The 13,076-nt window shown below is 54.3% G+C and overlaps 1 protein-coding gene across 1 annotated transcript in view; it reads left to right on the plus strand.

Annotated features, from left to right (window-relative positions):
• LOC122365015 (transcription factor SOX-5-like) overlaps positions 1-13,076 on the plus strand; it is a 57,126-nt gene that overhangs the window by 4,135 nt on the left and 39,915 nt on the right. The gene's annotated exons all lie outside the window — the stretch shown is intronic.

Below are 13,076 nucleotides of genomic sequence, written 5' to 3' on the forward strand. Positions count from 1 at the left end.
GCTCCGGAAAATCAGAAGATATGACAAATGTCTGGAGTGATTTGTCCCTATAATGTAAGCCAAAATTAATAACGCAACTTTGCAGTCCACAGAAACGCACTGGCCAAAGGTCATTGCTCGCTCGCTCTCCCTGTGAAAGATTATTTTACAGGAACAACGCACGGTTGTACTGAATTTTCTGCTCTTGACAGTGAATGATAGGTACGTACCTATTTTTGAATATGTATGCTTCAACGCTAGTTTGAGAGACATTGTAACAAATAGTAAGAAAATTAAACTCACTCTCATTCTACCTAAAGGCTAAAAGTAAATTCCGGATTCGAAATAAAACAAACTTTTTGAGAAGCTTTCGGCATTGCGCCATCATCAGCTCAGGAGCTGATGATGTAACGCATCAGTACCTAGTTGGCACAAAACCTCGCAAACAGATGTAGCACGCGCTCTGCAAATAGAGAATCGGCGTGTCCCACCTCCCCTCCCTATCAGTGCACACTGTGACATATGGCTGAACAAACACTCTGCTACGCACAATGGTGTTTCCATTTCTAATGAACGTTTGATGTCAATGTTTTGTTTCTACAGGCTTCTATGTGCCGACGCATGTGTGATTGTGGGTGGGTGATACGCATTACGCACTCGTGTATGGCGTATGGGACTTGGGAGTCATACTCGTATGCTAAAGCCTACCGCTATTCTCAAGTATATTTTGACTTGTAATTGCGTATCTTCAAATTCATTTGACATATGTAGTACCTACCCGACCAAGATTACTACAACATACCCGACTTAATATCAGATGAGCACAAGAGACATTAGAGACACTATACATCAAATGACGGGCCTGGCAACTCTGTAAACTTAACAATTGTTTCTATTGAAATCACATCCGACTTTATTTGTTATTTCCAGGCGCTTTAGCTTCTGGTACCCGAAGGAACGGTGCTCGGTATCAGCGGTCGCCTTTTAACTTACACAACACATAAAGTTAGTGAGTGGGGCAGGCCATGCCTAACTCGTGAACTCTTCTGACCCCTTCCCTACAGAGTACAGAGCACTGCCACCCACCCGGAGTTTACCGATGGATCAATCGCTGGCTGGGACTCGAGCCACAAGCCTCGCTCGAATTGCTTTCGTGTTTTGACCTCAGGGAAAGAATACCAATCCAGTATTCACGAGTAACAGAGAGGTGATCCGGCCTCGTCGGTAGACTGTAGAATCCATATGATCTGTCGCTTCAATTATTTCGAACTGCAATACTGGCTTCAGAGTACGTACCTACAGCTGCAGTGTGATTTTGCCGCAGCGATAGCCGAAATGTCCCATAATGTCACTCTCGGCCCGCTGCCGGAAGTGGAGGTGTGACAATGGCTACAGTCTACAGTCTAGATATGAAATTAGTTGAGCTACAGCCGAGAATAAGTGTGCTACAGCCGGGGACCCCAGGTTGGCCGCCTGGTCAGCCTGTGCTGACCTCAGCTCCACGGCGCTGGGACGACCATCGTCCATGCCTCTCCTGACCACGGCGTGTCCCTCCTAGCAGCGGTGTGCTCCTCCTGGCCGCGTTGTGTCCCTCCTAGCAGCGGCGTGCCCCTCCTGACCACGGTGTGCTCCTCCTGGCCGCGTTGTGCCCTCCTGACCACGGCGTGCCCCTCCTGGCCGCGACCTGTCCTTACTGGCCACGGCGCGCGCCCTCCTGACCGCGATGTGTCCCTACTGACCACGGCGTGCCCCTCCTGACCGCGATGTGTCCCTCCTGACCACGGTGTGCCCCTTCTGGTCGGGCTCTGTCCCTCCTGGCCGCGGTGTGCCCCGTCACATACCGTGACATCCGACGGCCGTGTCATGCCGTCCCAGCTGCCTCGCCCGCTCGCGGCGACCGCACAATGGCTTCCGGCGCCGGCGCGGCTGGCAGCGGCGCGGCAATTTGAGCGGCTGAGCGGCCAATTTGAGCGGCTGAGCGGCCAGTTTAGGCAGCGGCCACCGTATCCGGCACGCGGCCCGTCCAGCCCGGAGCGACCTGGAGAGGCCCGGAGCGGCCCGGAGCCAGCGTCCCGGGGCCGGAGCCGCGGACGGAGCCAGACGCGGCGGCGCCGGCGTCTCCCGTTGACGTCCGCCCATTCAGACCATCCGGCCCGGGACGGGGAGGGAAGGGACGGGGAAGGGCACGGCACTATAGACTAGAGGAGAGAAGGGGAGCTCGGTCAGGGTCATGATGGTCCAGAAGCTCTTTAATGCTTCTGGAAGTAGAGGTGGCCCAACGCTTGGTCAGCTCTCTAAGTCGAAGGAGCCTGAGCTTCTGGGATGCCTTGCATTCCCACTCGCTCACTCACGTCAATCGTGCTCGATCGGATCGTGTCTCGGCCGGGGCGAGCCTGCGCCGCCCCTGAGGCCGTGTTTTTTCTCCCCGGCGGCGGCGGAAGACGGCTGCCGTGCGGCCAACGTAAATACGCCGCCGTCCGCCAACCGAAAACAAAGCGGGATGAAAAGCCACCGGCGCCGTTGATGCGTCGTGGTCGGCGGCAACGCGTCGTGTCGGGCCGGAAACGCGGCCCGTGCAACGGAGGGGGGCGGGGGCGGGGCTGTGGAGGACGGGACGAGGCTACAGCGGAGCAGATGAGGCCAGAGAGGAGGCTAGAGAAGGTGCCATGGCCTACAGCCGCCACCAGAGACGGCCGCCGTGTCCTCGTATTTGGGAAGGGGTAGCTGATAGGGGTTGTGACGAAGAGAATTGTAACAGAACGGGCTACAGATCACCATGGAGCATTCGAACATTGGCTGCTTACAGGTGTCTCAGGCTTACAGGCTCAATGATGCACAGATCGGACACTGAACTAGGAATGTGAGATGGTGGCCGACTGCTACCGGATATCTATCCATTGGGCTTCTATCTATATATTGAGTACACGTTACTCATCATCTCATGTTCATTCGCGGCGATAGGCACTCTTTTTGGAAAAGCCCACGCAAGGCAGAGAACCGGTACCTATACTGAATAGCTACAGGTGCACAGGAGAACTAATCATAGATCCATCCAACACACATCATTTTTATTTTGCTGTTTCCGCCGTTGCCAATGGTTTCGAAGTGGGCAGCACGTCACGCTCTTGTCCATTTACCTGATGTGGCTGCTTCTGAAAACCGTACTGATGCGATGTCTCCGGCCACATTATCTGTGTAACCCATCCTAATGGTGCACGGCGGCCTCCAATGGACAACGGCTGTCAGCTGTGACGTCAGCTGCGCCTGTCTGTGTGCCTGTGTGTGACGGTACCGACACGCAGAACCACCGGGTCGGTGCGCTCGATTCAGCGGTGACGCAGGTCGACTGAAAGCCCCGGCCGGCCGGCGCGCCACTGATACCGGTGTGTCAGTCAGTGGTCCGAGCACAAAAGGGCACCCGGCTCGGCCGGTCGGCCGGCCCGATTCACAGATATCCGATGGCCGTCTCTGTGAGCTATCACAATAATGGAGGATGCTCCCGAGCGGGATCAGCTCCGTGGAGGGGAGATGCAGCCGAGCGACCCTCGACCGGAATGGACCGAGTTTCGATCCGACTCTAATCGACACCTGCCGCGCACCCTCCCCGGGCCCGGAGCCGTGTGCCCGGAAAAATGCAGCCCGCCTGGCACGCGGAACGGAACAATGCGCGGTGCTTTCAGAGTAACAAATGTTCTGGCATTTCGTGACCAATGCCATTCTCCATTCACAATCGGGATTTAGGCTCATCGTGGCGTTTCCCAGCTTAGAGTGTAGTAATGAGTGTGGATTGTGAAAAACGCCAGGGCTTTATCTGTTTGGCTATCCGGATTGATGTGAAACTGCTATTTCGTATGGCTTTGTTAAGCTAGTAAATCTTGGAAAGACCCTCTGATAATTTCTATCGGCGACTATTGTCTAATGTATGGTAACTGGGGGACTGGGAACTGAGGACTGATGCTGATGACTGGGGTTGATGACTGAGAGTGGATGAGCGATGGTGGTAATGTGGTATGTGTGAATGACTGGTTACGTGTGACTGATACGAGATTCCTGATGACTGGTGACTATCCTCAGGGCCAGAACTCACCCACAGGATCCGCCCCGGTTCAAACGCGCTCCGATCCCGCTGCGGTGGAGCTCGGCCGCTAATTTTAGCGGCCGGTCGCCGGCGCCGTCCGGGGAGCCGCGGTCAATTTATGACATGCTGATCGGTCGGCGGCTGGGCTGCGATTGACAGCGGCGCTGACAGTCGACCGGTCATTATTGAGCCGTATAAATCCGGGCCGGCGGCCGGCGCTCACAGCCACTCATTACTCGCACCATTGAAAAGTCAACACGGGCCGTCATTAATTGTCGACCGACGGCGGCAGGAGCGATGCCGTGACGCGCGTGCGGCGCCGGCGGCGCGCCGGCCCCCTCGCCGGGCGGGGAACACACATACCTTGACTGGGACACGTCCCGATCAAAGCGACCACCCAGTGGCGGCGCAGTGATATCACCCGTGGGTTGGGGCTGATTAGGTACAGGCGCGCGCTGTACTACCAAGCACTTTATTTATCCAGCCCTCCAATGACACGTCTCTGACTCTAAATGGAACGGCTGGACATGCAGATCCGACTGCCGCTGCAAAGGCCGCCAGAAGCCCCGGATATCAGTCATCCTCGCTCCCTGAGAAAACACTGACACCGCGCGGGCCGGCTCTGAACGCTGACGGCACTGACCTCGAGCTCTGTTTCTCTCTATCTTGCACGGACACTCAGAACAGCATAGCATACTGACTTCCATGGGCTCTGTTGCATGTTATTGCCAGTGCCGTAGTGAGGCTGATGACATTCAGTCAGACATCTTTCAACGGCCCGTGGTTAGGCTGTGCCTTCCGCGTTCGTTAGCCAGCCCTCCGTTTCGTAGCAGGAATAGGAAGAAGAGCATGGAATACAGACTAGTGGTAATGGAATGGAGATCAGGAGACGGACCCCAGCTGGTCGTCTTTGGTGTTTTTAGTCGTCAATCTCAAACAGATCCGGAGTTTATGTCTGACTCGCGTCACCATCAATTGTGTCGCGACGTTCAATATACCACTTTCTAAAAGCTGCACTCAATTTACCAATTACCTGTCGCCTGTCACCTGGTCGCTACCTTCTTACACTGGCGGCAGAGACCATATATTTATGATTTCAAAGCTGAGGCATACTTTCTAGAGCACCCTTCATACCCCTCGTCACTGTTTCTGGACCTCTACATACACGAGCAATGGAGGCCGTGAGATTCCTGCCCTCCCCTCGGCGGGTCGTCGGTCAGTGACACAACTGCTGCAATTGGCGGACAATAGGCGTCACCAGCGCCACTGGTGACACTGCCTGAAGCACCACTCCACTACTCTGTATGACCCTGGGGTGAACAGAGGCCGCCGAACAGTGGATATTCTTCTTCAACCGACACTTCTGCGGCGTAGGGTGAGCACTGTAACTCATGAACGCATGCACATTGTGTAATGTATTACGCATATGCAGTCATGTATGAAGCCAAAGACATGACAGATATGAATACACACTGTAAAACTTAAAAGCCTTAACAATCAAATTGTATCTCATGTGCATTGAACATTACAGCAAGTGGATTCTAGTTAGTACTATGTAGACGTAACCAGTTAGGTTTACAATCAGCGACGCATACTTCTGAGCGACAGCGGCATTATGCCGTGTCGCGCTGAGCGTGGTTTTGTAAACCGCGGCGCTTCTGACCCCTGTCAACTGAGTAAATAGGAACCGCCGCCCCGGAGGCGGCCGCTTGTTGACTCGGCATCCGCTCAAAGAGAAACTTCTGGCCTCTTGTTCAAGTTGTGCATTGTTACAAAGCGGCAAGGAAAAGAGTGATACTCCTCTCGAGAGTTGTAGTATCCAAAGAACGATTTAACAGACGATTTAATTTCTGCCAAACGGTTCAGGCTCCAGTTGCCAATACAAACGATTTGCTTCATCATCCACCTAGGAAAGGAGCGCGATACAAGGCGCCATTCAGTGGCCGCCAGCAGGGGACAAAAGACTCCGCTCTCGCCGGAAAAATGCCGCCGATGCAGCGGCGGCGGCGGCGTCGGCTCGGCGCCTCTACCAACTGTGTCATCTGCGCGTCATCCAGCGTCATTTGGCGACATTCTTGGCTGCTTCCAGCTTCACCGGGTGGAATTCTATTTGTGTAACCAAATATTTCACAATTCCCACACCTGCTTCTAGAAAGGCTAGAACTGGAGCGCTGTACCTATCCGTTTGATTCAGCTGATCCGGTCACGATAGCATGTCCGCTGGGCGCACTTGGCTGATCAAGCTGGTGTCTGTCTGGTAAAGGGCAGCCTCGCCAGTGCAGTGCCTGCCTACTCCACTTCGTACGATGGCCACACCCATTCGATGGGACAGAGCGTTGGGAGTATCTCTGAGCCACAGTCCACCGTTTGTGGAGGCTGTGCCGATTACCAAGTAACGTGTCCCGTCTAGTGTATGTCCGTGTGTGTGTCTGCAACGGAGTGTTATTGGCCCGCCGGGACTCTGTCCGTCTGTCGGTAAAATATCACCGCACGGTAAAACACGGCAGGCGGTGGAGTTTCACCCTCTCTCGTCTCTCACGTCTCTGCCGTTCGCCGTCTCCCGGCCACGCCGGCAGCATATCAGCATGGAGCCCACGACCGCGCCGCTCGGCCGCCTGCACCGCTCCGAATACTAATCCATTCGCCACGCAGCCATTGTCTTCGGGACAAAATGCCGGCCGAGCCGCCGGCCAGCCAAGGAATGCACCGCCGGCCCACTGCGCCATGACCGCCGCCGAGCCGCCGGCCGCCGCGCCGCATTTGCATCAGAATGCCCTCCCAGATCTTAGCGATAAACAAAAAGAATGGTCGGCTGAATGGCACGATCGCCGTGCGCCGGCGAATAAAGAAGCCCTCAGAATGGTGTACGTGACGATAATTGTGAATTAAGGCATTGAGCTAAACCGGTTCCCGGCGCGGCCGGGGCGAAAGTAAACAGAGTTCTCTTTATTTGGCGCCGCCCAGGCGGGCGACAATCGTGCCGCGCATATCAGCCGCAGCCGACAACACATCCTGTCGGATGTCTGCCGGCTTACTTATGAGCGGGCCGCTCTGCAGGCTGCTCCCTTTCCCACCACTCCTCTCGCTCTTCTCTCTCCCCCCCTCTCTCTCTCTCTCTCTCTCTCTCTCTCTCTCTCTCCCTTCTTTTATCCTCTCATGACGAATACTGTGTTTCAACAGAATACTCCCCGATCCTGTAACTACCATTTTAAGAAGGCTGCAGCAGCTATTTACCCTACCGACCAGCTCCCGTCCCCTCCTTTCGTTCTCTTCAACTTTCTTTCACTTGTCCCTGCCTCGGCTTCGCTCACACTACCGCACTGCTCGACCGGCTGCTCTAGCACTAGCACCGGTACAGGTGTCCCATTGGCGGTGCTCGACAAGCCAGGACGCTCGCTGCAGTCATGGTGATACGGTAGTTGAGGCGGCAACGAATATTCATGTCCAGTGTCCACGTCTAGAGGATGTTTCTTATCTCAAGAAGTTGTATTCTTAATAAATACTTCACTTGATTCTGATTCTGATTAGGCGATTAGCTGACCAAAGGTAGGAGTAGGTAAGACGCCTGGAGTCTCTTCTTAGTTGAAGTCTCTTGGTTGGCCGTTGTCTCCTCCTCGCTATCGTTGAAAGCTCACAGGGCTGCCATTGGCATCCACTGCATCACCGTGCAAAAGAGGTCGTTCGACAGCGCCATCCACCTATTTATGTAGAGAGCTCGTTCGCCGGCGCCACCCTCGCCGCCCGCTCCGACAATGTCGCCGTAAATCGCCGCCGAGGACACAAGTGCGCCATTTGTCGCCGCCCTCTTCACCGGTGCGCCGTTTTGGGCGACATGGGCGCCAGTATCGCCGCGCGCGCTGACACAACGCAGTCGACGCGCCGGCACCAAACAGCATATTTTACAGTGACGCGCCCCGGGCGGAACAGTTGTCACCTGCATTTAGCACGTCTTTTTACAAATTTCCACTCTGTCGGTGCCGCTGCTAAAAACTGTGTTTGTTGGGGGCGCAGTGTGCGCGGGCCAGAGTGATGCCACCATTGTCGGTGACGCGTCCCGTGCGGCACATGTGGGCCTCGTCTGAGGGCCGGCGCTCCTCTCAGGACGTGGCGCATTGTTCTGTATCGGAGCGCGCGGTTCGTTAGTTCGTGACGTTCTCACGCCCGAGGGGAGGGATGGAGGGAGGGACCGACAGCTTCAGAGGCCGGCCCGTCGAGCAGCGGAATATCGAGGGCCCTGCGACTGCCAGGAGCCACCCCGTCGCGTCGCCGCCGTTGCGTGGGTCCGCCAGTTTGCGGTCCGTTTATTCGATTGCCCGTGGTCCATTTGATGACCCGCGGTTCTTCGACCCGGGCGACCGTTCCCCCGTCGTTTTGTTCCGCCTGCCGTCGTAGGGGAGCTGAGGAAGACACAGTTCACACTCCACAGCAATTCCTCAGTAATGCCCTCCCTCCCCGCGTTTCTCGCACCATTCATACCACATGGAGTCGCTCCAAGACACCCTCGAGAGCGCCGTCGCTCGCAGCCACAATGGACACAGCCCTGCTGTTGAATTCGCGCACTGGGCTGTTCTAAATGCCGGTGCTAACAAGCCAAAAGTTTGTGCCTTTGTTCCGGTGAAGGTGGGTGAATTCTTTCTTTGCGCTCTGAGGAATCACAATTAAAACAGAGGAAAAGTGCAGTCGCGCAACTGTTGAGTTGTCGCACGATATGAAATATATTTTGATGGGCTTGAACCCCTGGCTCACTATGAGGTGTTATTCAGGCTCAAACAATGCTGTTTTGGCTTGAGCAAACAATGTTCAAGCCAAAACAGGGACCCTCTAAAGACGCCGTCTCACCTCCGCTGTATGTCGTCGGTACCGACACTCTGCTCCCTCTCCCTCCCCGTCGGCAGCCCGGACCTGCCGGCGACACGGGCAGAAACAATGGCCGTGTGTCGTGCTGGTGGGACAACAAAGCCCGACGACAAAGCCGGTAACGAGACCTCTCCGGTGTCACCCTCCCCTCCCTCCCCGTCCCCCTCCGGCGGCCCTGAAGGCATCTGTGCAAACAGCCCAACTCGGCCCGCCCAGATAGACGAGCATTGTTCCCACGGGGAGTGGGGCGCGCACATGGTGAGACAACGGCCGTGGGGAGGGGAGGGGAGGGGAGGGACCGACGGACGAACCGACGGGCCGACGGACTGACGGGCCGACGCGAAGGACTGACAGGGCGACGGGCCGTCACCGCCGCTGGAGCGGCCCAGTCGGTCTGTGCGACTGTGGGGCGGCCCGTCGGTCCTCCCATGCGGGGTAGTGATTCAGGGTCAGTCTGCGTCGAGGAGTGTCCAGTGGAGGTGGCGGCCCTTGTGGGTATAACACCAGTGCAGTGGTGAGGACTGATCACTGAGACATGGGCTAGCGCGGGCTGGTGTGGACCAAAATAGGAAGATTGTGACGCACAGTTGTAGCTCAGAACGGGGTCACTGTTGCGGATGGTAAGTTGCCGACCGGCCGACTGACACGAACAAGGACTGTGTTCTACTCACTGACCTGTGATCAGTGATTCACCTGAGCGGTAGTGCAAACGACTGCTACCGGGCAGGGATGGATCAAAGGCTCCACGCTGCACGGGCGCCTTGTTTAGGGTGCTGTTCAGCTCTGGGAAGGTGGTGTTCTAATCGGGGCACAGCATTCTTCAATGCTTCTTCAATTCACTTTGCTCTCTGTGACCTAGTTGAACTGGGTCACCGCTGCCTCTGTTGAGCCTCCGCCTTTCGCCACCCGCTCCGATTCTGGCCTGGGTCACACATGTAACAATCACACAATAACAAATGTGTGGTGGCAGACCATAAGGCATATATTTGTGTTAACTTTTAGACCTTTATGATGCACTGTATTTCTTTCTAATCTTTTTTCTTTTTGTTACAATGTACGGAGACAAAACACATCCCTCCGTCAAAGTTATCGTTCGTGCATGGGAAAATGAAATTGGACTTGTGCACCATTTCGTTTAATGTGCTAGCTACAAAATGGACGGAAGGTTCGTGAATGCTTTAGAGCCTGCTTAAAGGGACCCTCCCACCTTCAAAAAAGTTTATGAATTGGCATGAAAGTGATGTCGCTCGGTTCAGAAAGAGCGAAAGCGAATATCTACCAAATTTCACCAAAAAATATTCACCGGTTTTCAAGATATTTGACTTTTACTTTTGTTTACCTTTTTGGGATCTCCGCTGTTTCTAGCGACTTTATTTTAGAAGTGCGGCGTTTGCGGCAGATGTTGCGCGCAAATAGCATATACCACCGCGTGCTACAAAACGTTTTAGTCAAACATTTAAAAATCGTTTGATATCTGCGCTGACGTCACACATTCAGAGGGGTATTCCTAAGCATTAGCCCCTCTGAATGAAAATGCTGCAATTTTGAAATTCAATATTTCCGATTTAAGGCATTTCTCGATGTTGTGAGTGCCGAAATCGGTAATTGTGAGCCAGGGACCCCATTTTGGCTATCTCAACTCAAATCTAATGTTAAGGTGGGAGGGTCCCTTTAAACTCAAGCCCGATATAAACAAAGTTATTCTTTCAGCTCAAAGGAGATTCTTTTCATTTTCTATAAGGTGCACAGAAGGTGATAGACGTCAAAGATAATTGAAACATACGCTGCAATAAAGAGCGCTGCTCTTTGCTTTGCAGTACGTTATGCACAATCTAAATCACGGGATTGGCAATTCAGTCAAACTGATGTCCTCATTTAGAGGTGCGTTTTTCACCATGCCGAGCTAATTGAGCCTGGGCTCGCGCGATGCAGCTGACATCTATCGGCAATAAAGTGGACTAGCCCCGCCCGTTCCACCCGGTGCACAATACAAATATTATTCCGAGCTGGGCGTTACTGCGCCTCTGCCGACGGCGGCGGCGGCAGCGACGGTGGATTTTTCACGCAGTGGCGGCGCGGCAGATCGGCGGCTTTCACGGGCGTCGTCGTCGGCGCATTGGGCACACCTGACGTGCACAGCCTCGTGATAAATGGTCACCGTCGACCGGTAATCCTGATAAATCGGCCAGACTCAGTCAAAAGATTTGTCGGCGCTTTGTCGGTCGACGCAGCTTCGTGATCGTCACTATTTTCCTTAGCTGCCGGCTGCGGCTGCGGCTCAGACGCCATTTGTAATGTCGCCCAGTCAGATTGTTTCCGTTGTCAAACCTGGCGGGGCTGGGGCTGTCCCAGGCAGGTCTCGTCTGGCACACGGCGGGCGCAGGACGGACGGAACGGAGCATCACCGTTAGCTGGCTGAGCCCTGGGAACCGAACCGCTGCCCGTGACGCGTGTTCAGATCAGTAGGAATTTTTATAACGTAAAAATCCCATTATATTTCATTTCTATATCTGGTTTATTCAACATCTGCGTATATTTTTTCTTTTTGCTTATTTTGCAGTAATATTTCGAAGAAATATACCAGTGATTAGGCACCCGCTGTGTGTCTCGCTTCTTTCTATAGCATGACATTGACCGTACTCCTGAAACACGACAAGAAGACAGAGACCAGCACGCCCGCCTGTGAGGCCGTGTTCAGTGCGCTCAATCACCGCCCACAGGCTGTTCTCGGCTCAGCTCCCATCCACAGACTGTTCCAATTTGTGCTCGATGCGCCGCTATTGTCCCGCTGCACCGCAAAACGGGGAGCCTCTCTCACCCCAGCCGTCCAATAATTCGTTTAAAGCGGCGGCCGTTTGAGGCGGCCTTTTTACCGCCGTGGGAGCTGCGTCTGTCTCCGATGGGAGCTGTGTGATGGCCCCAGCCTGTCCGGTGCCCGGCCTTCATAGTGCGCCACAATAAAGCCACCATTAATTGTTGACGCGCCGGCTATAAACCGCCCCGATCGGGAGGCCAAACCCTGTTCATGTCTACCGCGGGCTGCGCTGGAGGGACGAGGGGGAATTCGTAACCAGAACGTCCCCGGTTCGCGGTGCAGACAGCCTCGGCTTCCGATTGATACCGCCATCAAATGACCCGGTACAGATCGAGTCTGACTGGCTTCTGTGATCTATGCGAACGCGACCGCATCGGTGACAGCCTGAATATCATCTCCATGACTTGCAATTGGCAAGGAGCGATATTAAAGACAGAGTTCTCGCATGACTGAACCTTCATGCTATCAGGATTAGCATATGTAGCAGTTATTATTCATCGCTGGCGAGGCAGCGGCCTTTGAGCTGAAATCGTGTCGTACTGTCGCGTGTCAGAGGCTGGTTCACCGGTATATGTTAATAGGTCGGGACCGGTGACTGTGGTTCGCGCTGACAGGCGGCTGCTGACGGCGCTAAGTGGCGGCGCCCTGGATGGGCCATTAGCGTACACTGCCTGTTTGTTGCCCGATGGTGTGTTGCTGATATTGGACTCGCACTGACGACGTGCGACTTCAAGAACAAATACTTGTAAGGAATACGAATTCGACGAGTCAACGCCACGAACCGCAAATTTTTTCTTCAGGGTTTGGAGCCATCCTATAAAAAAATAGCTACCGAGCAAAGCATGAGCAAAACGGTCATGCTTTGGGGCCACTGAACCAGCTGAGTGGATGATAAACTGTGCTCCAGTTCTATGGCCGCCAGCTGTTATCAAATTGTTTCTTTTTCACATGGCTCTTCTGTCCGGCCGTCTTTCCCATTCTCTTTTGTCGTGCACTCTCATCCCCGGAAATCCCCATTCCCAGGTCCTTTGTGCATCTTTCCGCTCTTTAGGCTGTCCTAGCGCTTTTATCTTCGATTGTCCTACTGCTAGTCATCTGATTGCCCCTCTCTCGTCCTTTCCTTCTCCTTTTGTCTGCTCTGTCTTCTTTTCCTCCATTTCTCTTCCAAGCTCTCTCCCTCTCTCTCTTTCTCTGTCTCTCTTTCTCTCTCTCTCTCTCTCTCTCTCTCTCTCTCTCTCTCTCTCTCTCTCTCTCTCTCTCTCTCTCTCTCTCTCTCTCTCTCATCTATCCCTCGCGTTTGTTAAGCACATCCCTTCCCTTCTCCCTGATCATTTCTTTCCATGCCAC

Source organism: Amphibalanus amphitrite, unplaced genomic scaffold, assembly GCF_019059575.1.
Source record: "Amphibalanus amphitrite isolate SeventyFive unplaced genomic scaffold, NRLGWU_Aamphi_draft 000711F_arrow, whole genome shotgun sequence".
NCBI classification, from domain to species: domain Eukaryota; kingdom Metazoa; phylum Arthropoda; class Thecostraca; order Balanomorpha; family Balanidae; genus Amphibalanus; species Amphibalanus amphitrite.